At 48.4% G+C, this 23,146-nt stretch overlaps 1 pseudogene; it reads right to left on the minus strand.

Annotated features, from left to right (window-relative positions):
- Positions 1-1,721: 1,721 nt before the first annotated feature.
- LOC123184510 (arginine decarboxylase-like) lies at positions 1,722-21,185 on the minus strand (annotated as a pseudogene).
- Positions 21,186-23,146: the final 1,961 nt, after the last annotated feature.

Here is a 23,146-nt window from a genome sequence, read left to right on the forward strand (position 1 = left end):
GCTTCGTCGGCGACAACACCTGGGTTGCAGCACCATGTGTTCTGCTTTGCAGCTCCGCCGGCGATGAGACCCGGGTCGCAGCACGACGGGCGTTGCACTGCAACTCCACCACCAGCGAGATCCAGGTCGCAGCAGCAGTGGTGTTACATTGCAGCTCCGCCGTCGACGAGATCACAGCTCGTCTACGTTGTATAGAAGCAACCCGCCGGCGACGAGATCCGGGTCGTAGCAACAGAGCCCGTTGCATTGCAGCTGCGCCGGCCACGAGGTCCACATGAAGTAGCATCACGTGCGTTGCATAGAAACAACCTGTCGTCGGCGAGATCCGCAGTTGCAGCTGTTGGCACCTGTTGGATGCTGCATTGGTGGTGTTCTTGCATCTAGAGAAAGAGAGAAGCGGGGGTGGAAGAGAGACAAAGGTGGCTGCAGCAGTAGCGGCTGCAGTGGTGTCATGCTTGAAGCAGCTGCCGGCGGCCTGGCGCCAAGCGTGGTGAGTCACAGCTTTACGGTGGTGGAGTCTGTAACGAGAAAACCACAAGAGAGGGAGAGAGTGAAAGAGATAAAATGGAGGAGATGAGGAAGGAAAAGAAATCAGGGGAGATGGGAAGGCCCGTGACGCTTCTGGAGAGGGAGACGTGGGCCACAGCCACGTGGAGAGCGATGGACCCGGCTTAAAAGTCTGTGAGATCAGTTGGTCTAAAATGAACGTTTCCCTAGGTCCATACGAGATCGAGAGAAAGAACACCTAAAGGACAACAACAATGGTGACGTTGATGGCCGTCTCGGCGGCCGATGGTCCCCCATGATGGCGAGGCGCGGCTGTCGCCTTTGGCCCTGTGTCGCTGGTGACGTGGCGACACACAGGTCGTCCCACGCGCAGAGGTGGCTATCGGTCGAGAAGATGAATCAGAGGCCGCCGGGGCATGCTCAAGGAGACCCGGTCCCCAGCCTTGCTCCTATGCTGCCACTCGCGGCTGCCTTGTCCAGGGAGGAGGAGGGGCTGGCCGCACGAGAGGGACTGGGAGAGCAACGGCGGAGGCGAGCTCGACGACGGGAGAAGAGACCAAACGGGAGTGCGGCGGCGGCTGCAAGAGCGCAGGGAAGGCGCGCAATAGGGATGGAGGCTAGGGTTTTCACCCAATCGATGCCATCCTCTCCTTTACACAGACACGACCCACCCACAGATCGCCACACAAGAGCAAGGACGCGAAATACCACTAATGCCCTCGGCGGCATCAAGGAATTACAGGCGGTGGCATGCAGTTTTGACCATGGGCCAACCACACCGGACCTCTGCGCACCCACAGTCGCAGACAGAGGTGGCCCACCAGCCGCACGCCCAACGAGTCAGGGAGAGAGGACTAATATTCTGAGGTAGGAGGAAAAAAGGACTCTTCATTGTTCCGGTTCCAAATTTTATCCAACGGCTCAAGTCATCCAGGGGTAGATCCAATGGTCCAAAACGCATCAGGACGCAGATCCAACGGCCCAGAAGCCAAAATCGCTGAGAAGCTCTAGGTTTAGATGTGAATCTAACTATGGGATATATATGATACAGTATATACAGGTAGGTGTGCATTTTCAGGAAATCTCCAAGAGTTTATTCTGGTAGTGCGGAAACTTTATTCTGCATATCGCAAATATAATTGCAACCAACCACAATAAATTGAAGAAAGCATCAATTTTTATTTTTATTTTGCATGATAGCAAGCATCAATTAACTAGGCGGTTGGTGGGGGCTGATAGTTGACGAGGTACGGCATGGTGTTGAGCCCATTCTCCACGAGCGCTCCCACCATTTCCCACACCTGCTTCTTCCTTGCCCTCTCCTCGATCACGCCGCCGATGTCCTCCTTGACGTTGTACCTCATGGTGCCAATGAGCTCCTCCGTCACCGGCCCCAAGTCAACTGTGTCAAGTATGAACTCACCGTCGTCGTCGCCAAGCACGCGCACCAGGCTCGGACCGCCAAACAGGTTGTGCTTAGAGGACAACGCCTCCTGGTACGTGCTGGAGAGGAACACGGCCACGTAGTGGCCGCCGCCGCCATGGCCAGACACGGCGGGGTCCAGCGAGTGCAGAGGCAGCGTCTCGGCGCCGCCGATGAACTTCTCGATCTTCCCATCGCTGTCGCGGGTGAGGTCAATGTCAAGATGGCAATGGGACCTCGAAACCCGCGTCCCCGCGGGTTTTTATCCTATTAGAGGACGGGGATGGGCGACTTTCTATCCCCGCGAGGCTGCTCGTGGGTACATTATAAAACCCGATATGTTTCGCGGATTTAAACCCGTTTGAGTACTACCCGAACCCGAAATCCGACAAAACCCGCCAAAATACGTTATTTAGCATGCACCTATCCATCTTGACTCAACTGGCCCAAAGCCACATTGCCCAAGCAGCTGAGCCCCATAGCGTCGAGGCCCTGAAGTACAAACCAACCCATGCTCGGTCGCTACAGTGTCGCTCGCTCTTCAAGCCTCTCCCTCCCGCCCAACACAACACCTAAACCTAAACCTAGGTCCCCGAGCCGTCGCCTGCTGCTGTAATATGCTCATGTTTTTCTTTCAAATATTGTTGTTTTCATTGACTACTCGTGGGACGGGTTTCCCGTGGGTTTTGAAAACCCAACGGATTTAGGGGACGGGCAAAAACTTAACCCCGCGCATGTTGATGGGGACGGGGACGGGTTTGTGATTTTCTCGTGAGGATAGGTTTGGGCAAGCAAAACCCGGTGGATTTCGTCCCCGTTGCCATCTTGAGGTCGACGAGCGTGGCCATGCAGGTCGGCCTCTCGTGGAGCCGGCTCACTGGCATCATTGGGAGCAGCTGCTGGATGCCCCAGAAGTCGGGGACCAGCGAGAAGACGGACAGGTTCATGTGGGACAGCCATTCATGTGATAGTTATAGATGATGGTGGCGTCAGCCATGACGCTCTTGGACAGCTTCTTCCCCAGCTTGTACATCTCGATGCCCTGCTTCTTGATGTCCAAGGCATGGGAGGAGGACATGCCCGCTGCCACGCCACCCTTCAAATTCGATAGCGCCCTCGGCTGCTGCTTCGTGGCCAGCTCATGGATCTTGGCGTGCAGCTGCTCGGTGGTCTCGCTGTCATCTCTCGGCTCGGGGATCGCGGAGAGCGCCTCGAGGATGATCATGGAGTGGTGCGACGCTATGGCGCGGCCGCTCTCCATGCAGAGCACGGGGTGGGAACGCCGTTGTCGTCACACTTGAGCCTCACCGCCTGCACGATGCTGGACGCGTACTCCTCCAGCCCGTACGCCACCGGCATGTCGGAGTTGCCCGATCGTGTCCCGTCATAGTCGACACCGAGTCTGCCGCCGCAGTCCAGCGTGGTCATTGCCTCCGCGCCAAAGTCGTTCACGAGTGCGCAGTAGATCCCGGCGGCCTCGCTGGCCGCCTTGAAGACGATGTCCGTGGACGGGATCATGGAGTCGACGTGGAAGTGCAGCAGCTTGAGCCAGTGCTGTTAGAATAGAGATTGTAGAGATAGCTGTCTGTTTAAAATGTATTCTGTTCCTATCTCTTCTTCTGTTCTGTTCTTCCTCTCCAAGTCATATCTCTCTTGATGTATTCTGGAAGCATCCTAGCGATATTCCATACCTTGTAAGCCACGACAATCTTTCCATAAATATACATGCAGCCCGAGCAAAGGGTTTAACTCTTCTCATCAAATCTTACATGGTCATCATAGCCCTTCCTCTCATACGTCTAGCTTTCTTAAGATATCGATCTAGTTGATCGAGAGAGAAATCTGAAACCTATCCAGAGAGAGAGGCATCGAGAGAAATCATGTCAGGCACCAACTCGAGCACCGCTGCTTCCACCATCGCCGCCACCAACACCGCCCTGATCGGTTCCACCATGAGTACCCTGTCCACCCAATCCGCACCATCCACCTATGCATCTTCCTCCACCTTTAGCAGTGTCTCCTCTCTCGGGTCTCCTCCATCTGAGAAGCTCACGAGGACGAACTTCCTCCTCTGGAAGGCCATCGTGCTACCCCAAATAAAGGGAGCACAGATGGAGCACTTCCTGGACACCGCAAGCCTGGCGCCTCCTCCTACCATCACCATCACCAAGGATGGGAAAGAAGAGCAAGTCTTCAACTATGCCCGGCCGATCTGGTATGCCCAGCAGCAACAGGTACAAGGATACCTTATGGGGTCTCTGTCACGTGAGATTCTTGCGCAGGTAGCTACTCTTCAGACGTCGGCCGAGGTGTGGAGTGCCATCCACTCCTCCTTTGCTGCCCAGACGCAAGCACAGATCGTCAACACCCGCATCGCCCTCGCCAATCTGCACAAAGGAAACATGGGCATGCCGGAATATCTAGCGAAGATCAAGGTGTTCGCTGATGAGATCGCCTGCACCGGTGATCCCCTCTCTGAAGGAGAGATAACTTCATATGTGCTCAAAGGGCTGGACATCGAATATAGCTCGGTGATCTCAGCCCTGGTTGCACGTATCGAGCCGGTGACCGTCCAGGGGCTTTACAACCAGTTGCTAAGCTTTGAAGCTCGTATGAATCTGCTACAAGGTAACAATCTCCGTCAGTCATTGGTTAATTCTGTCTCACGTGGTCGCGGCACTAGAGGCCGAGGCCGTGGTCACCGCGGTCACCAAGGGCGCGGGCGCGGCAATGGCAACAATGGCGGGCGTGGGCGCGCCAACAACTCTGGCCCATGCCCCTCCGGCGCCTCCTACTCCAACAACAGGCCACGTTGCCAGCTCTGCAAAAAGTCAGGGCATGAGGTGAAAGATTGTTGGCACCGCTACGATGAAGATTACGTGCCCGAAGAGCGCCACATAGCTGCAGCCATCAGAGAGCAAGAAGAAGCTGGGGACACCATCTGGTATGCGGATTCTGGAGCCACAGATCATGTCACCAGCGAGTTGGAGAAGCTTGCAAACCGAGAAAGATACTATGGCAATGATCAGATAAACACCGATGCAAGTGGAGGAGGTATGGACATATGTCACATTGGTCAATCCTCTATTAATTTCCCTAATGTTAAACATGATCTTCTTCTAAAGGATGTCCTTCATGTTCCTCAAGCCAACAAAAACCTTGCTTCCATGTCTCGTTTGTCCGCTGATAATAACATCTTTTTTGAAACTCATCCCAAGTATTTTTTTTCATTAAGGATCGGGCAACGAGGGAGCTCCTCCATCACGGTAGATGCGTCGGTGGTCTATATCCTATCACATCCAGAGCTTTTACCCGCAAGCATCATCGCCAAGTCTACTCCGTCGTCAAGCCGTCCTTAGAGAGGTGGCATCAAAGATTAGGTCATCCTTTATTAAAAATAGTTGATCAAGTAGTGAATAAAGGCAATCTTCAATTGTCTAGTCGTGAGAATAAAGAGTCTGTTTGTGATGCTTGTCAATGTGCCAAGAGTCACCAACTCCCCTATCCTAGATCAAATAGTGTGTCTCATGCTCCGTTGGAACTGATATTCAATGATGTATGGGGTCATGCCAGAGATTCCTTTGGAAGAAAGAAATATTATGTTAGCTTCATTGATGATTATAGTAAGTTTACATGGATATACTTACTTAAGTTCAAATCTGAAGTTTTCTCTATCTTCCAAGAATTCCAAAAATTTGTTGAACGTCAATTTAACAAGAAAATCATTACAGTCCAGAGTGACTAGGGAGGAGAGTATGAGAAACTCAACTCTTTCTTTCGAAGTATAGGCATTGAGCATCATGTTTCGTGTCCACATGCACACCAACAGAACGGTTCTGCTGAACGCAAACACCGTCACATTGTTGAAGTTGGTCTTTCCCTTCTTGCTCATGCATCTATGCCTCTGAAATATTGGGATGAAGCTTTCATTGCCGCCACATATCTTATCAATCGTTTGCCTAGTAAGGTTCACTAGTAGAAAAAGGGTCAAACGTGAAGCACATTAGTGCCGGTTTGTATTTGAGCCGGCACTAATGTATACATTAGTGCCGGTTCCAACGGCTAGCCGGGCCGCTTTCATTAGTACCGGTTCGTGGCGAACCTTTAGCACCGGTTTGTGCCACGAACCGGTACTAATGAGAGTGGTGGCAGGATGTTGTCAGAATGGGGCCCCTCCAGCCCCTTTAGTACCGGTTCTTGGCATGAACCGGTACTAAAGGTCGTCCTACATAGACCCTTTGTCCACCAGCACTCTATTCTTCCCCCTTTCCCCTCTCCCTCTCCTCTGTTCTTCCCTTCTTCCTCTCGAGTTCATCACAAAATTTGCCCAAAATTTGTCAAGATTTGAAGGCCCTCATCCATTCAAATGATCACAAAGGTTAGCAACTTTGTCCTTTCATCTCTCATTGCTAGATTAGCTCTTGCATTGGTTTATATAGTGATTAATTTCTGAGTTTAGTAATTTGGGAGGATATATATATGTGCTAGTATTTGATTTATATGCAATTTGAGGTCAAAAATAACACTTAGTTTGCATATGTAGGTGTGGTTTACTTAGTGCCTTCTAAATCTCCATCGTAGCCACCGTCGATCGCCCGCACCGTCCCGTTGCCGGCACCACCTTGTGGTGAGCCTCTTGTTCATGAAATTTTATATAAAAATTGATGTTTGTGTGATTTGGATATATAGTTACTCGTATAATATCTTACCCGTACGTTGTTTGTTATACATATAGTGCCATGGTTTTGATATCCGTCCCCGTCGGCCCTAGTCCTTGTTATGATTCGGATGTGGTATGTATATTCTCTTTTAAAACTAGTTGCATTTCGTGTTTATGACAAATTATGCCCATCAAGTTGACATAGAAATTTTTTCTAGGAGGTATGTGAACCGGAAATTCCAACCGACCCTATTGCCGAGAGGTTAAATTTAGTTGAAAGAGAAAACGAGTACTTGAAAGAAAAATTGAAAAGAATTGAGGGGGAGAAGATGGAATTGGAGTTGCATGTTGCCGATGTCGTCGATGATCACAAGATCAAGATGGAGAAAATGCGCTTGAAGATTAGAAAGATTAGAAAATATGCCATCGATAGTGAGGCTTGGTATCATTATGCTGTTGGATCCATTGTTACCTTAGTTGCGATCTTGATCATATTTGTTGTTGCATTTAAATGCTTTAGCTAGAGAGTTATTTGTTTGTTGGATTTAAGTGTTGTATGAACTTTATGTATGAACTTGTATTAATTGTATGAACTTGTATTAATTTGGTCTATTCGGTGTTGTGTAATGAAGATGAGCCGGCAATGGATGTACGATGACCGATGCTCTCCCCAGTTCGTTGAGGGCGTGCATACTTTTCTGCTTGCGGCTGAGGCAAACAAGCGGGCGGATGGTTTTATGCCTTGTCCATGTGCTCGCTGTAAGAATGGTCACAATTACTCTACGTCAAGAACCATTCACGTCCACCTGTTTAAGTCCGGTTTCATGCCCCATTATAATGTTTGGACCAAGCACGGAGAAAGAGGGGTTATGATGGAAGACAATGAAGAAGAAGAGGACGACGACAGCTATCCTGGCCATGGGTTCCCTGAATACGATGATACAACAATGGGGGAAGAAGCTGAGCCGGTAATGCGGGAAGAAGCTGAGCCGGCAATGCGGGAAGAAGCTGAAGAAGAGGCATCAGATGAGCCCGTTGATGATCTAGGTCGGGCCATTGCCGATGCAAAGAGAAACTGCGCAAGTGATTTGGAGAAGAAGAAGTTGCAGCGCATGTTAGAGGATCACAAAAAATTGTTGTACCCGAATTGCGTAGGTGACAAGAAAAAGCTGGGCACCACACTGGATTTGCTGCAATGGAAGGCAGAGAATGGTGTATCTGACAAGGGATTTGGAAAGTTGCTGGTAATGATAAAGGATATGCTTCCAAAGGACAACGAATTGCCCGAGAGTACATACGAAGCAAAGAAGGCTGTCTGCCCTCTAGGGTTAGAGGTGCAGAAGATACATGCATGCCCTAATGATTGCATCCTCTACCGCGGTGAGTACGAGGATTTGAACGCTTGCCCGGTATGTGGTGCATTGCGCTATAAGATCTGCCGCGATGACCCTGGTGATGTCGAGGGCCGGCGCCCCAGGAAGAAGATTCCTGCCAAGGTGATGTGGTATGCTCCTATAATACCACGGTTGAAACGTTTGTTCCAAAACAAAGAGCATGCCAAGGCGATGCGATGGCACAGAGAAGACCGTAAGAAAGACGGAAAGTTGAGAGTACCCGCTGACGGGTCGCAGTGGAGAAAAATCGAAAGAAAGTACGGGAAGGAGTTTGCAGATGACGCAAGGAGCGTATGGTTTGGTCTAAGCGCAGATGGCATTAATCCTTTTGGGGAGCAGAGCAGCAACCATAGCACCTGGCCTGTGACTCTATGTTTATATAACCTTCCTCCTTGGTTGTGCATGAAGCGGAAGTTCATTATGATGCCAGTGCTCATCCAAGGCCCTAAGCAACCCGGCAACGACATTGATGTGTACCTAAGGCCATTAGTTGAAGAACTCTTACAACTGTGGAATGGAACAGGTGTACGTGCGTGGGATGAGCACATGGGGGAAGAATTTGACCTAAAGGCATTGCTGTTCGTGACCATCAATGATTGGCCTGCTCTCAGTAACCTTTCAGGACAGACAAACAAGGGATACCGCGCATGCACGCACTGTTTGGACGATACCGACAGTATATATTTGGCTAATTGTAAGAAGAATGTGTACCTGGGACATCGTCGATTTCTTCCGAGCAGGCATCCCGTAAGAAAGAAAGGCAAGCATTTCAAAGGTGAGGCGGATCACCGGACGAAGCCTCGCCACCGTACTGGTGCTGATGTACATGATATGGTCAAGGATTTGAAGGTGGTCTTTGGAAAGGGTCCTGGTGGACAACCTGTTCCGAATGACGCTGACGGACGCTCACCCATGTGGAAGAAGAAATCTATATTTTGGGACCTGCCCTATTGGAAAGACCTCGAGGTCCGCTCCGCAATCGATGTGATGCACGTGACGAAGAATCTTTGTGTGACCCTGCTTGGCTTCTTGGGCGTGTATGGGAAGACAAAAGATACACCTGAGGCACGGGAGGACCAGCAACGTATGCACGGAAAAGACGGCATACATCAGGGTCATGCAAGCTACGCTCTTACCAAAGAAGAGAAGGAAATCTTCTTTGAATGCCTGCTCAGTATTAAGGTACCGTCTGGCTTCTCGTCGAATATAAAGGGAATAATAAACATGGCAGAGAAAAAGTTCCAGAACCTAAAGTCTCATGACTGCCACGTGATTATGACGCAACTGCTTCCGGTTGCATTGAGGGGGCTTCTACCGGAGAACGTTCGATTAGCCATTGTGAAGCTATGTGCATTTCTCAATGCAATCTCTCAGAAGGTAATCGATCCAGAAATCATACCAAGGTTACAGAATGATTTGGTGCAATGTCTTGTCAGTTTCGAGTTGGTGTTCCCACCATCCTTCTTCAACATCATGACGCACGTCCTAGTTCACCTATGCGAAGAGATTAACGTTTTGGGTCCTGTATTTCTACACAATATGTTCCCCTTTGAGAGGTTCATGGGAGTCTTAAAGAAATATGTTCATAACCGTGCTAGGCCAGAAGGAAGCATCTCCAAGGGCCGTCAAAATGAGGAGGTCATTGAGTTTTGTATTGACTTTATTCCTGACCTTAAGCCGATTGGTGTTCCTGAATCGCGGCATAAGGGCAGACTGGATGGAAAAGGCACGCTAGGAGGGGAACAAATAATATGTATGGACGGACATTCTCTCACTGAAGCACACTACACAGTTCTACAGAATTCCGCCTTGGTGGCTCCGTATATGGATGAACACAAGAATTTGCTACGCTCCAAACACCCGGAGCGGTCTGATGACTGGATTACACGTGAACAAACCAGGAGTTTCGCCAGCTGGTTGCAAGCACGTACCATGCATGACACCTCTATTGAAGATGACCTGTACTTGCTGTCCCAGTTACCATCTTCGAATATAATGACTTTCAAAGGGTACGAGATAAATGGTAATACATTTTACACGATCGCCCAAGATAAGAAGAGCACCAACCAAAACAGTGGTGTCCGCTTTGATGCAGAAACCAAGACGGGAAAGGAAACATATTATGGTTATATACAGGACATATGGGAACTTGACTATCGACGTGGTTTGAAGGTCCCTTTGTTTCGGTGCAAATGGGTCAATATGACACGAGGCGGGGTAACGGAAGACCCGCAGTACGGAATGACAACAGTGGACCTCAACAATCTTGCGTATGCAGACGAACCATTCGTCCTAGCCAATGATGTGGCACAGGTTTTCTATGTGAAGGACATGTCTACCAAGCCAAGAAAAAGAAAAGATAAGGAAGCGAATGCATCGTACGATGAGCCAAAGCGGCACATAGTTCTTTCTGGGAAGAGAAACATCGTGGGAGTGGATGACAAGACAGACAAGTCAGAAGATTATGAAAAGTTTGATGAAATTGCTCCATTCACAGTGAATATTGACCCGAGCATCCCGTTAAATGATGAAGATTTTCCATGGCTACGACGCAAAGGGACACACGTGAAGAAAAAGTTTCACACCCAAAGATCTGGATGTGATCGGCTTAACTATCATCACTTTCTTCTGTGTTTCACACCCAGGAGGGAATCTCTGTAATAGTTTGGGTAGCTAGTTATGTGTTTTGGCATTTGAAACGCGAAGAAATTTTATGTGCAAGCAAATTCTTTCATGCATTTACTGATTTTTTTTCAGCAAAATGACCCTGAAATTGAAAAGCATTTCAAATGAACTCAGAAAAGGATGAAAGTTCGCATGGTATCATAATTTCACCCACATAGCATGTGCAAAAAAGTAGAGAGAGTTACCGCAAAAACTGGATGCACCTCGTGTACAAAATGGACAATCTGTTTCGAAGTATCAGGGTTTCGGACAAAAACTCATCCGTTACAAAGGCATTTCATTTTTTAAATAACTTAAGCATTACCAAATTGAATATAATGATAAAACACACTAATATTAAACATAATAAAAAAGAATCACTGAAAAATATATTTTTAAAGTTAAGTTATTCACAAACTAGTGATTCACACAAATTTCAAATAATTCAAAATTTAAACTATTCAAATTTAAAAACTACCGGCACTAACTGAAAGTTTCTAAAAACTATCAAAAATATTCACAAAGAAACTCTAAATACAGCAAAAAACAACTAAAAATAAATAAAACAAAATAAATAAAGCAGAAAAGAAAAAACTAAATGAAAAAAAGCCCACCTACTGGGCCACAGCGGCCTGCATACGACTAGAAACCCAACCTGTTATTGGGCCAGGATGCAGGCCCGCAAGCCCAATAGGCCCCACAGGGCAGCATAGAACATGTAGGCCCAGTAGGCCTGCTTTGGAGAGGAGCTCGAGAGAGCTACCGCACGGGGGTTTATAAACCAGTGCGGTCGCCCCTCGGCTAGCGATGTGGGACTAAACTTGCGCACCGCACCTGCGCCAGCGCACCCCCTTTAGTACCGGTTCATGGCACCAACCGGTACTAAAGGGGGGGTCTTTAGTACCGGTTGGAACCACCACCCGGTACTAAAGGCCTGCCCTTCCCGCTGCTTGGCCTGGCCAAAACAGGCCTTTAGTACCGGTTGGTGGCTCCAACCGGTACTAAAGGTGGCTTCTATATATACAGCACTTCGCAAAATTTCATTCTCCCTCTGTTTCTTCCCGATCGTTCGACGCCGTCGCCGCCCCCGTCCTACGCCGCCCCCGTCGCGCGCCGTTGCTGTCGCCACCCCCATCCTCGTCGCCGCCCTCATCCCCATCGCCGCCCCCGTCGCCGTCGCCGCCCTCGTCTTCGTCGCCGCCCGGGCCCGTCCCTCGCGCCGTCCCCGCGTCGCCGCGCCCCCGTCACGCCCCGGCCCGTCGCCGCCCCGGGCCGTCGCCTCGCCGTCGCCGTCGCCCCGCTGTGAGCTCTCCCCCTCTAACCCCTCTCCCTCGCCCCCGGTGGCCACCATGGGCGCCGCCCCCCCCCCCCGAGCCCATATACACACACAAGCATGCATGATGAACACACACACACGCACATAGAAGTTGTTTTTCTGTTTTTAGTGTTAGATGCTTAGTGTTTAATTAGTATGGAATAGCATATAGAATTTTGACATATGCAATGCTTAGTGTTAGATGCTTAGTGTTTTTAGTGAGCCCGGATATAATTAGTGTTTAATTAGTATGGAATTTTTTTATATAATGTTGTTTTTCTGTTTTTAATGGATGTATAGAAGTTGTTTTTTCTGTTTTTAGTGTTAGATGCTTAATTAGTATGAAATAGCATATAGAATTTTGACATATGCAATGATAGCATAATTAGTGTAACATTTAATTTGCATATAGTATTTGTTGTCGACGATGCCCGGCCCGCATCCTCGCCGTCGACCCGTTCGCAACGACGTCCTACTTCAGAGGACCCATGTCCGGGACTGGGCTCCGCCGGGCTGGCACTGGGAGGTGCTACCTTCAGGGGCGCGACGCTTGGTGAGGAACCCGGCCCCGGGTCCCGTCGTCGACCCTCATCTCCTTTGGTGGCATTCGCGTGGGCCACTTTCGGTGCGAGGGAGCCGCCCCGCCGGAGGTCGTACGTCACCGTGTCAGGGAGGAGGACGAGCACGTCCATCGCTACATGGCTGCTATGGACGTCAGGTTCTCCAATACCTGGCAGGTTCTTTGGGGAGATCACCCGAGCTATGATCCAGTGATGGTTCCTTCTCTTTGGGTGTCCACCGCCCGCACCTCAGGAACCGCGAGTGGCCTAGATTACTCTATAGTATTCGATCTGTATTAGCTAGCTAGCTAGCTAGTGATGTATTTGATATATAATATTCGAGATGATATTATTTCGACGACGTATTGGATTAATCTATTATTCGAGACGATGTATTCGAGATTATATCTATTATTCGAGACGATGTATTCGAGATTATATCTATTATTTGAGATTATACTAAATTGTTTTATATTTCTTTTGGCATAGTTAAATAAAAGCTATGGCGGACAATACCGACAGAGAGAGAGAACAGACCATGTTCGATATCATACGCGGGCCAGATGATGATCAGAATGAAGAAGATTTTGACGGCTCCGAATTTCTAAACAACACCGGAGAGGGTGATATGATATTCGATCGCGACGACCGAGAAGATGAAGTCATGAACTACGACGAAGAACATGTTGATCCTGAAACAACAAACACCAGCGAGGTATATATATTTATATAAGCAGGAATCTGGTGATCATCGCATGTTTTAAATGAGTTGAAGATATATTAACGAATCGATCTTTCTTCTTTCAGCCATCCGGATCGAGCAAATCTTCAGGCAAAAGGACGAAACGAGGCCCGAACAAAAAGTTGAAGGAGGGCGTAAAGTACAATATCGAGGCATTCAAACCTAATGGCGAACCATTAGCGCCTAAGAAGATTGCGGACAAGTTCGTTCGTCAGTGCGGAGTTCTTGTGAAGGACCTACTCCCGATCTCCCTTCAAGAATGGAGAAAGCCAGCAAAGCCACGTCCAGATGTTACTTTTGTCGACGAGAATAAAAAAAACTGCTTTGGGATACTCTCATGGAACATTTCACCCTACCAGATAATATCACAGAAGCAGATGTGCGGAAAGTCAAGGACGCTGCTTTTAGGAAGATGGCGGTTGCATTCAAGAACCACAAGAGAATGACGTGGGAGAAGTACGTCAAGGGAGGAAGGAAGACTCCAGTATTCGAGGGGATACTAGAGAATCAAAGTGCTCATTGGGACGATTTCGTGAAATTCAAGGATTCAGAATTAGCTAAGGAACGGTCGAGAATAAACAAGGCCAATGCCGAAAAAAGGATAAGTTCCATAAGCTGGGGCCAGGTGGCTACGCGGTGGCAATGCCTAAGTGGGATAAGTCTGAGAAAGAGATGGAGGATGCAAGTGTCACTCCGGTTACTAAGAACTGGCCCCCCAGGTGCAGGACTTGGTTCTATGCGCATGGGGGGGAGTTGGACCCGAAGACAGGCAATGTTTCGAGGAAGGCATGTCTGAACGGAGCCGACGATGCGCTACTTGTTGCAATAGAAGAGGCTCGATCGGGGGTGTTCCAGCCCAACAGAGAGAACGACGAGCTTACGCGTGCCCTGGGAAGTCCTGAACACCCGGGAAGAACACGAGGCAAGGGCGCTATTCCATGGTATGAGGGGTTTTCGGACTGGAACGCGGACTACAGAACCCGTGCGAGAAAGAAGATTGCGGAGGACAAGAAGAGGAAGATGGAGGAGGAGCAGAGGAAGCGGGACTATGAACGCCTTCAAGGCCTAGAAGCAAGTCAAGCGGAATTGGCAGCTAAATTCCAGCGGCAGTAGGAGCAGATCGACTCACTTAGCCATCAAAGGGGGTCTCAGCAGCTACAGCAGCTAGCGGATGATCCAGCCTTGGATACCACCGCCCCATCCATGCCGAGAAGCAGCGTGGGTTCCGCCCCGGGCGACGCAGTAGTGCTGGATAGATACCCCGTGGATGACATCACGGAGAACACTAACTGCGAGCTACACTTCAAAATGAAGAACATATCCATGAAGGTGGCGGACGCCGTTGCTTTTTCAAATTCCCCCGAGGCAACCTTCCATTGCAACCCGATTCCAGCGGGCTATGCTCGTGTCTTGGTTGATGAGGTGGCGGACCAATATTCGGGGCTAGAGCTTGACATTCCTGGAGGTGACGAGGAGCACACACTCGGAGATGCCAAACATCGTATTATCCTATGGAGAAAGGATTGCATCATTTTTCGAAGGCCACCGACACCGCGTCACCCGTCTCCTCGTCGAAGTCCGCCACCGAGTCAGCAGACTCCCGCTCCTCCAAGTCCACCAATGCGTGAGGCCACTCCTCCTCCTCCAAGTCCGGCAAAGTGTCAGGCCACTCCTCCTCCAAGTCCGACACAGCGTCAGACGTCCACTCCTCCTCCAAGTCCGGCACAGCTTCAGGCCACTCCTCCTCGTCCAACTCAGCCCCGTCAGCCGTCTCCGCCGCCTCAGCAATCGCAGAAGAGACACCCCGCAGCTATGGTGCGTAGCGGTACGAGTCGAGGTCATAGTACAGGAAGTACAGGCGGAGGCAAGCGATATAAATATGGTCCAAACCTCAGTACTCCTCTTCCTGTGAGGGCTTACGATAGGACCGAGGAGCAAACCAATGCCATAGTGCGGGCAGAAGTCGACGCCCATTTTGGACCGAAACCGCCACCGCCGCCAAGGGAGAAAGTGCCTGTGGAAGTAGTTGACCACTTCATTCGTATGGCTCAACCACCAGCTCCTAAGCCTGTTGACTCAGACTATGAGCGCCACATCAGGAAGTTACATCGACAACGTCTACAGAAGGAGGCGAGCTCGAGCTCGAGCAAACAACAAGCAGCTGTCAAAAAATGCGGGAAAACCGTTGCCCAGCTAGGGAAACAGGCGGCGCAATCGATCCCCTCGCTTGTTGTGCCGCCAACAACACGTGACAGTACGCGCGCCCAATATTATTGTGGCCAAACAGTTTACGTTCCCGAGGTGGGCGATGTGGTAATAACCCAGGAGCATATAATGCAGGCTGAAGAACTCAAGATCACTGTTGGACAACTCCTCGAGATCGAGGACATGCCTCCGATTAGAGAGGAGGAAATAAAACGGAAATTTGTCCGGGGCCAACCTTTGGTCGAGCCAGAAGATGTCAAGAAGCTCCCAACGAGAATGTATGAATTGCATCAATGGTACATGGACATTAGCAAGAGATCCGATCGAGAGTCCCTCATGGTGTATGTCAAGAAGGATGATTACTACCATGAGAAAGCTGTGGCCGTTGAGTATTCTGAACTGTTTCAGTTATACAATCAAGACGCACTCGACAAATCTATCGTCAGTTGCTATTGTCTGTAAGTGATTTCTTTCTGTAATTTAAGTCTCAAGCTAGCTGTAGTGATCCTTTTGATCAATCATTACGTGTAATTATCCTCACTATATTCTTTTCTGTGGTATTATGCAGGATGAAGATGTATGAAATGAGAAAAGGTGGACGCTATGGCATTGGGTTCATTGACCCAAACACCGTTAATGAATACACATGGAAATTAGATCCATATTATGAAAAAGAGGTAGAGGACAGCATGCTAGAGTTCTTCAAGCGCCTCAAATACAATGAAGATATACTACTTCCTTACAACTTCGAGTGAGTCACACTTTCTTGTACTACAAATTCTCTGTTTTTGCCTACTAGCTAGCTACATGTTTTTGCTTACATATGCCCGCTTAATTAAGACATGCAAACGTGTGTGCATGCAGATTTCACTGGATCTTGTGTATCATTAAAGTTGACGCCGGAACAGTTTAAATACTGGACTCGCTACTCACAGCAAAAGGTGACTACAACATCTTGTATGGGATAGTCAACAGGTAATTTCAATCATTATTTATAACTACATATCTCGGCCTATTTAGTTCGTCATTTCATGATATGAACTATTTAATAACCCCTTTATTCATTTTCTTTGTCGGCGGGCAGGGCTTGGGCAAGGTTCATCAGCGTCACGGAAGGCGAATGGAAACCACAGCTGAAATGGTTTCGATCCAAGGTAAGTAATTAAGTAGTACTAGCTAGCTAGCTAGCTGCCATCTCTTTAATTATCATGCTTGATTAATTATTATCTGATCAAATTAAATTCTATTCTCGTAATAAAGGCCCTAAAGCAGGCGCAGGGGACTGATCTGTGTGCATACTGTGTTTGCGAGAACATTCGCATGATGGCGTCCGAAAGGAGCAGATCTCAAAGACAGGAATGGGTACGTTTGTCAGAACACTATTCACAATTTTTACACCATTATCGATATCTAGTCACACAAGTAATACACATGCATATTGATCTCCTTCTTAACAGTTCAATGAGGTGCGGGACAAGCTCCTACCAACGGAGCGCGTACAAGCACTTCAAGAGGAAATAGCGGGATTTTTGCTCGACCAGGTCATAAATCCGAAGGGAGAATACTATTACCCGCTACCGCCCCCATCGACCAAGTCATGAACCACTTCCAATTGTCATCGTGCTCTGAAGGCACCAATCAGGCTAATGCCACTGGCTCCGAAGGCAACATATGCATATGTAGAAGAAATTGTATATAGCTATACATGTGTGTATGTGTGAATTAATATGGTGGTTTGTGAGACATGATTGATGATATATATATGATTGGTTCTACTAGAATATATATATATATATATATATATATATATATATATATATGCATAACATGTACAATGTGTAGTACCGTAAAATATCAGCAAACGAAAAAGAATTAAAATGGAAAACACAAAATTAAATGAAAAAATCATAAAACCAAAAAACCCCCAAACCATTTAGTACCGGTTGGTTTTACCAACCGGTACTAAAGGGCTCCCGGCCCCGGAGCTGGCTCGTGCCACGTGGTACCCCTTTAGCACCGGTTCATGCTGAACCGGTACTAAAGGGGGGGGGGGCTTTAGTGCCGAAATAATAGTGCCGGTTCCTAAACCGGCACTAAAGAGCCTTACGAACCGGTGCTATTGCCCGGTTTTCTACTAGTGGTTATTGGAAACACAACTCCCTTAGAACGATTGTTTCATCAAAAACCAGACTACAATTCCCTCAAAGTTTTTGGATGTGCATGCTATCCAAATCTTCGTCCATATAATCGCCACAAACTAGAGTTTCGCTCCACTCAATGTGTCTTCCTTGGCTATAGCAATCTCCATAAGGGATACAAGTGTCTAGAGGTTTCAACTGGACGCATCTACATCTCTAGGGATGTGATTTTTGATGAAACTATTTTCCCTTTTACCAAACTTCATCCCACTGCGGGAGCTCTTCTTCGAGCTGAAATTTCTCTTCTCTTGGATCCTTTTCCACGTACTGATCACGGGGGAGAATTAATAGAACATGATCATTTGTCTAGTCCAGAAGAAAATTCAGAAACTAATGAAAAACATGCAGCATTTGGCTATGATTTTATGTGTGCAGATAAGGATGAAAACCGTGCTGGATCCCATGCAGATTTTCTGCAGAACTGCGATTTCAGAGAAGGCGTGTGATCCCAGGATGATCGGCGCGCGCGATCCCAGGCTGACAGCCCTGTCGCTCGGCGCGTAGCGGCATTCCCCGCGTCTCCGGAGGTGCCACGTGGTGGGACCAGTCCTCCTGCTGAGCCCGTGGCCGACCGAAGTCCAGGTGTGGACCCAGACGGCGCGGGGCGCAGCCCATCCACACGCGCTGCACGGGAGCCGGCGCGCTCTGGGGCCGACAGCCCGACCGGGGTGGACCCCGCCAACAGCGCCATGCGGGACTCTCCTGCTGAGGCGTCCGGTACGAGGCGGATCTCGCCAGATCCCGTGCCTACCTCGGATCTGGAGCCCTGCAGCGCGGCAGTCCAGGCTGATTCGGCTGGATCTTCTGCGGCTGGTTCTGGTGATGTAGAAACTGCAACAAATGCCACACGTGTGTCACCAGAAATTCCTCAGCGCCATACCAGGTCAAAATCTGGATTATTCAAGCCTAAGGAATACAAGGACGGTACAGTAAGGTATGACCCTCGCAAGTATGCTTTTCTCACTAGTTCAGGTGAACCTACACATTTAGCCGAAGCTCTTGCTCACAAAGAATGGAAAGGGGCTATGGACAATGAATATCAAGCACTCATGAAAAAAATAAAACATAGCATCTTGTACCACCAACAAAGGGAAAGAATTTGATTGATTGCAAGTGGGTTTATAAGATTAAAAGAAAGTCTGATGGAAGTATAGATAGATACAAGGCTAGATTGGTTGCAAAAGGATTTAAAAAGATTTGGAATTGATTATGAGGATACTTTTAGCCTTGTTGTTAAGGCAGCTACTATTCGACTTGTATTATCTATTGCTATTTCCAGAGGGTGGAGCTTACGTCAGCTAGACGTTTACAACGCGTTTCTTCATGGTGTTCTTGAGGAAGAAGTGTTCATGCGGCAACCACCAGGGTATGAAAAAAAAGCACACCTCATTTTGTCTGTAAGTTAGACAAAGCTTTGTATGGCTTAAAACAGGCCCCAAGAGCCTGGTATTCCAAGTTGAGCACTCAGTTACAACAACTTGGCTTTATTCCAAGCAAGGCAGATACCTCATTATTCTTCTATCACAAAGACAACATCTCTATGTTTGTTCTTGTTTATGTTGATGATATAATTGTTGCTAGTTCCAGCCCAGAAGCCACTACCTGTCTGCTTCATGACCTTAATATGGAGTTTGCGCTCAAAGATCTAGGTGATCTTCATTACTTTCTTGGTATAGAGGTAAAACAGATCAAGGATGGAATACTTCTTACACAAGAGAAATACACCACAGATATTCTGAGAAGGGTAGGACTGGAACATTGCAAACCAGTAAGTAGACCACTTTCCACTTCTGAGAAACTTTCAATTGAAGGAGGTGAATTACTTGGACCAAGTGATGCAACAAACTATAGGAGTGTTGTTGGTGCTCTACAATATTTAACATTGACTAGGCCTGATATTTCATATTCTGTCAACAAAGTGTGTCAGTTTTTGCATGCACCAATCACAGTCCATTGCACTGCAGTAAAGAGAATTCTGAGGTATCTAAAGTTTACAATGGGACATGGAATCAAGATTGTTAAGTCGTCATCCATGCTAGTTAGTGCATACTCAGATGCTGACTGGGCAGGATGCCTTGATGATAGAAGGTCAACAGGTGGTTTTGCTATATTTCTGGGATCAAACCTTGTGTCATGGAGTGCAAGAAAACAGGCTACTGTGTCAAGGTCAAGTACTGAAGCAGAATATAAAGCTCTTGCTAATGCAACTGTCGAAGTTATGTGGATCCAAACTCTTCTATATGAGTTGGGAATCAAAACTCCACAAGCTGCCAGGTTATGGTGTGACAACATTGGTGCAACTTACCTTTCAGCGAATCCTGTGTTCCATGCACGTACAAAACACATAGAAGTTGATTTTTATTTTGTGAGAGAAAGAGTAGCACGAAAGCTACTTGATATCAAGTTTATTCCCACAGGAGATCAACTTGCTGATGGCTTCACCAAACCACTTACTACGAGAAGACTGAATGAGTTCAAGTACAATCTAAATCTAGAGAAATTTTCATAGATTTGGATTGAAGGAGGATGTTAGAATAGAGATTGTAGAGATAGCTGTCTGTTTAAACTGTATTCTGTTCCTATCTCTTTTTCTGTTATGTTCTTTCTCTCCAAGTCATATCTCTCTCTCGATGTATTCTGAAAGCATCCTAGCGATATTCCATACCTTGTAAGCCACGGCAATCTTTCTATAAATATACATGTGGCCCGAGCAAAGGGTTTAACGCTTCCCATCAAATCTTACAAGTGCAGCTTGTTCAGAACCTTGAGCTTCCGGGCCACCTCGTAGATCCTCTCCGCCAAGATCCCGAACTTTCCGTGCTTGCCGGCCGTGGACCCGAAATGGCCCGGTAACCTGGTGAGCAGCTTGGCACGAACACCAATGGCCGGTTCGACGCCGAGCCGCCTGCTCTGCTCGATGACGATGCCGAGCTCCTCCTCCATCTCCAGCACGATGCTGGCCTTGAGGCCCATGGCGCGCGCCGCCAGGGCGAGCGCGACGTAGTCCTTGTCCTTGTAGCCGTTGCACACGAGGTAGGCGCCAGGCTTGGCCCTGGTGAGGCAGCTCATGGCGATGAGAAGCTCCGGCTTGGACCCGGCCTCGAGCCCGTAGCCTACCATGGGAACCGTACTCGTGGCCGAAACGGACCATGTCCTGCACGACCGCCTTGTTCTGGTTCACCTTCACTGGGAACACGCCCTGGTAGGCCGAGCGGTACTCCGTGTGCTCGATGGCGGTGGCGAACGCGGCGTGGAGCGCGTGGAGCCGGTGCCGGAGCACGTCGGGGAAGCGGAGGATCATGGGGAACTGGAGCTTCCTCTCCTTGTCGTCGTGATCGTGATCGGTGGTCGTCGTCGTCGCTGCGGCTTGGTGGATGACGGAGAGCAGGTCGATCTCCTGGCCCGGGGCCGTGTCATGGCCGTGGGGTCGGACGCAGAGGTGGCCGTGCTTGTTGACGGCGAAGTAGGGGGCGCCCCAGCCGTGGATGTTGTACACTCCGCCGTAGTTCTTGGCCATGACGAGAAAAGAGAGGTCACGTGAGTTTTGTTACTGTGTCAGTGGAAGACTGCTGCGTGGAGCTCGGGCTGGACCTCCATTCGTTATATAGAGAGGCTAGCTAGAGGAACGAAATGACGTGTGTGCCCATGCATGGAGGAGGCTAGACAGCTTAATTGTGCTTATACACGCCATGATCAGGACGAACCTCACAGGTTAATTTGTTTGCTAGTTCTAACTAACATGTACTCCCTCCGTCCCATAGGGCAATATTGACTACTTAGATCTGCATTACTACTGCTAAACAGTAGGTGATTTAGTTCACCAAGTCTTTGCAAAAGAATCTCTACTCCTAATCTCTACTCCTAATGGAGCAGTTGGTAGGATTGCGTCCACGGTTTATTTTCGTCTGGTTATATTTCGTCTGGTTTATTTTCGTCCGGTTTATTTTCGTCTCATATCCCACTACCATATCTCCTCACATTGATTTTTTTACCCTCACAATAAAAACTTTCCTAACTTTTCCAAAGTTTCCTAACTAGACACGTTATAAACGGGCAGGTACCGATAGCACGTTATCAATTAATAAAATTTTGTTTTATGACAATCAATTCCAAATCCTAATTTTCCTAATGCATCGATCTTTGCCTTTTTAAGTAGTTATTTTGATAGGGAGGGTTTAGCCACGAAAATCATCCCTCCATCGTCGACTGCATCCCTCACCCACGTCGCTGTTGCAGGATCTTCATCCGTCATCCTGAGCAATTGGGGCGGCGATGCGGGCGAGCTTCACGATAGTGGGGAGGACCAGGCCGCGGTGAAGGCAGGTCATGCGCTCCTCACGCTCCACGAACGGAACCTGCGCACGGAGGCGGTAGCGCGGGGTGGCAGCCGGCAATGAGGCGGCCGCGCTACGTGACGAGCTACGGGCCCCCCTTTGTGATGTTTTGGCATCGCTCCTTCATCGCACATCCTCAGGTTCCTCTTGCCCTTCCCTTCCTCTGTCCTCCTCTCCCATCTCTATGCTTTCACGTGCATCCAGTTTTGATTCCTCGTGTGATATATACCAAACATAGGTACGTCAATTCACTTCCTTCCCTTCCCTTCGTCCCTCGGTCCCACGCTCGTGGCGCTGAAATGGTGGCAACAGGCGATGGCGGTGGTGTCGCTGATGGCGGCGAGGACAGCACGTGGCAGCTCCCGAAGCATGAACACGACCGCACCTCGGGCCTGCCGTTTGCCAAGATATGGGTGAGTTCTCGTGCTGCCAACCATAAACCCTCGCGTCCTACAAATTCCTCAAACCCTACCATCTTGATCCCGTCCACGCTCTGATCCAAAGGACGATGCAGCTCCGGCCGATTGACAATGGAGGTTTGGGATCCTTCCTCTCAGCACCCACTCCTGGAAGAATCAGCGGCGCACCACGCCGATTGAACCCCGTCGAGATCACTCGCCAAGATTGCTATTCTGAAGTTTATTGTAAAGAAAGTGAAGAGTGAGACAGGATCCGTTTATTTTCAACCGGTTTTTTCCATCAAATTACCCCCACCCCCACGCCCACCCACCGAAACGCGCCTAGCGAACCGGGGAGAGATCCGTTGATTTGGCTAAGGTAGGAAAGAATCTATTATTTGTTTGCTAAAGCAAATTGCATTAATGGAAGAGATCCCTTGATTTGGCTAAGGTAGGAAAGAATCTATTATTTGTTTCCTAAAGAAAAATTGCATTAATGAGAGAGATCCGTTGATTTGGCTAAGGTAGGAAAGAATCTATTATTTATTTCTTAAAGCAAATTGCATTAATGGGAGAGATCCGTTGATTTGGCTAAGGTAGGAAAGAATCTATTGTTTGTTTGCTAAAGCAAATTGCATTAATGAAAGAGATCCGTTGATTTGGCTAAGGTAGGAAAGAATCTATTATTTGTTTCCTAAAGAAAATTGCATTAATGAGAGAGATCCGTTGATTTGGCTAAGGTAGGA

The sequence above is a fragment of the Triticum aestivum genome, chromosome 2A, assembly GCF_018294505.1.
Source record: "Triticum aestivum cultivar Chinese Spring chromosome 2A, IWGSC CS RefSeq v2.1, whole genome shotgun sequence".
NCBI classification, from domain to species: domain Eukaryota; kingdom Viridiplantae; phylum Streptophyta; class Magnoliopsida; order Poales; family Poaceae; genus Triticum; species Triticum aestivum.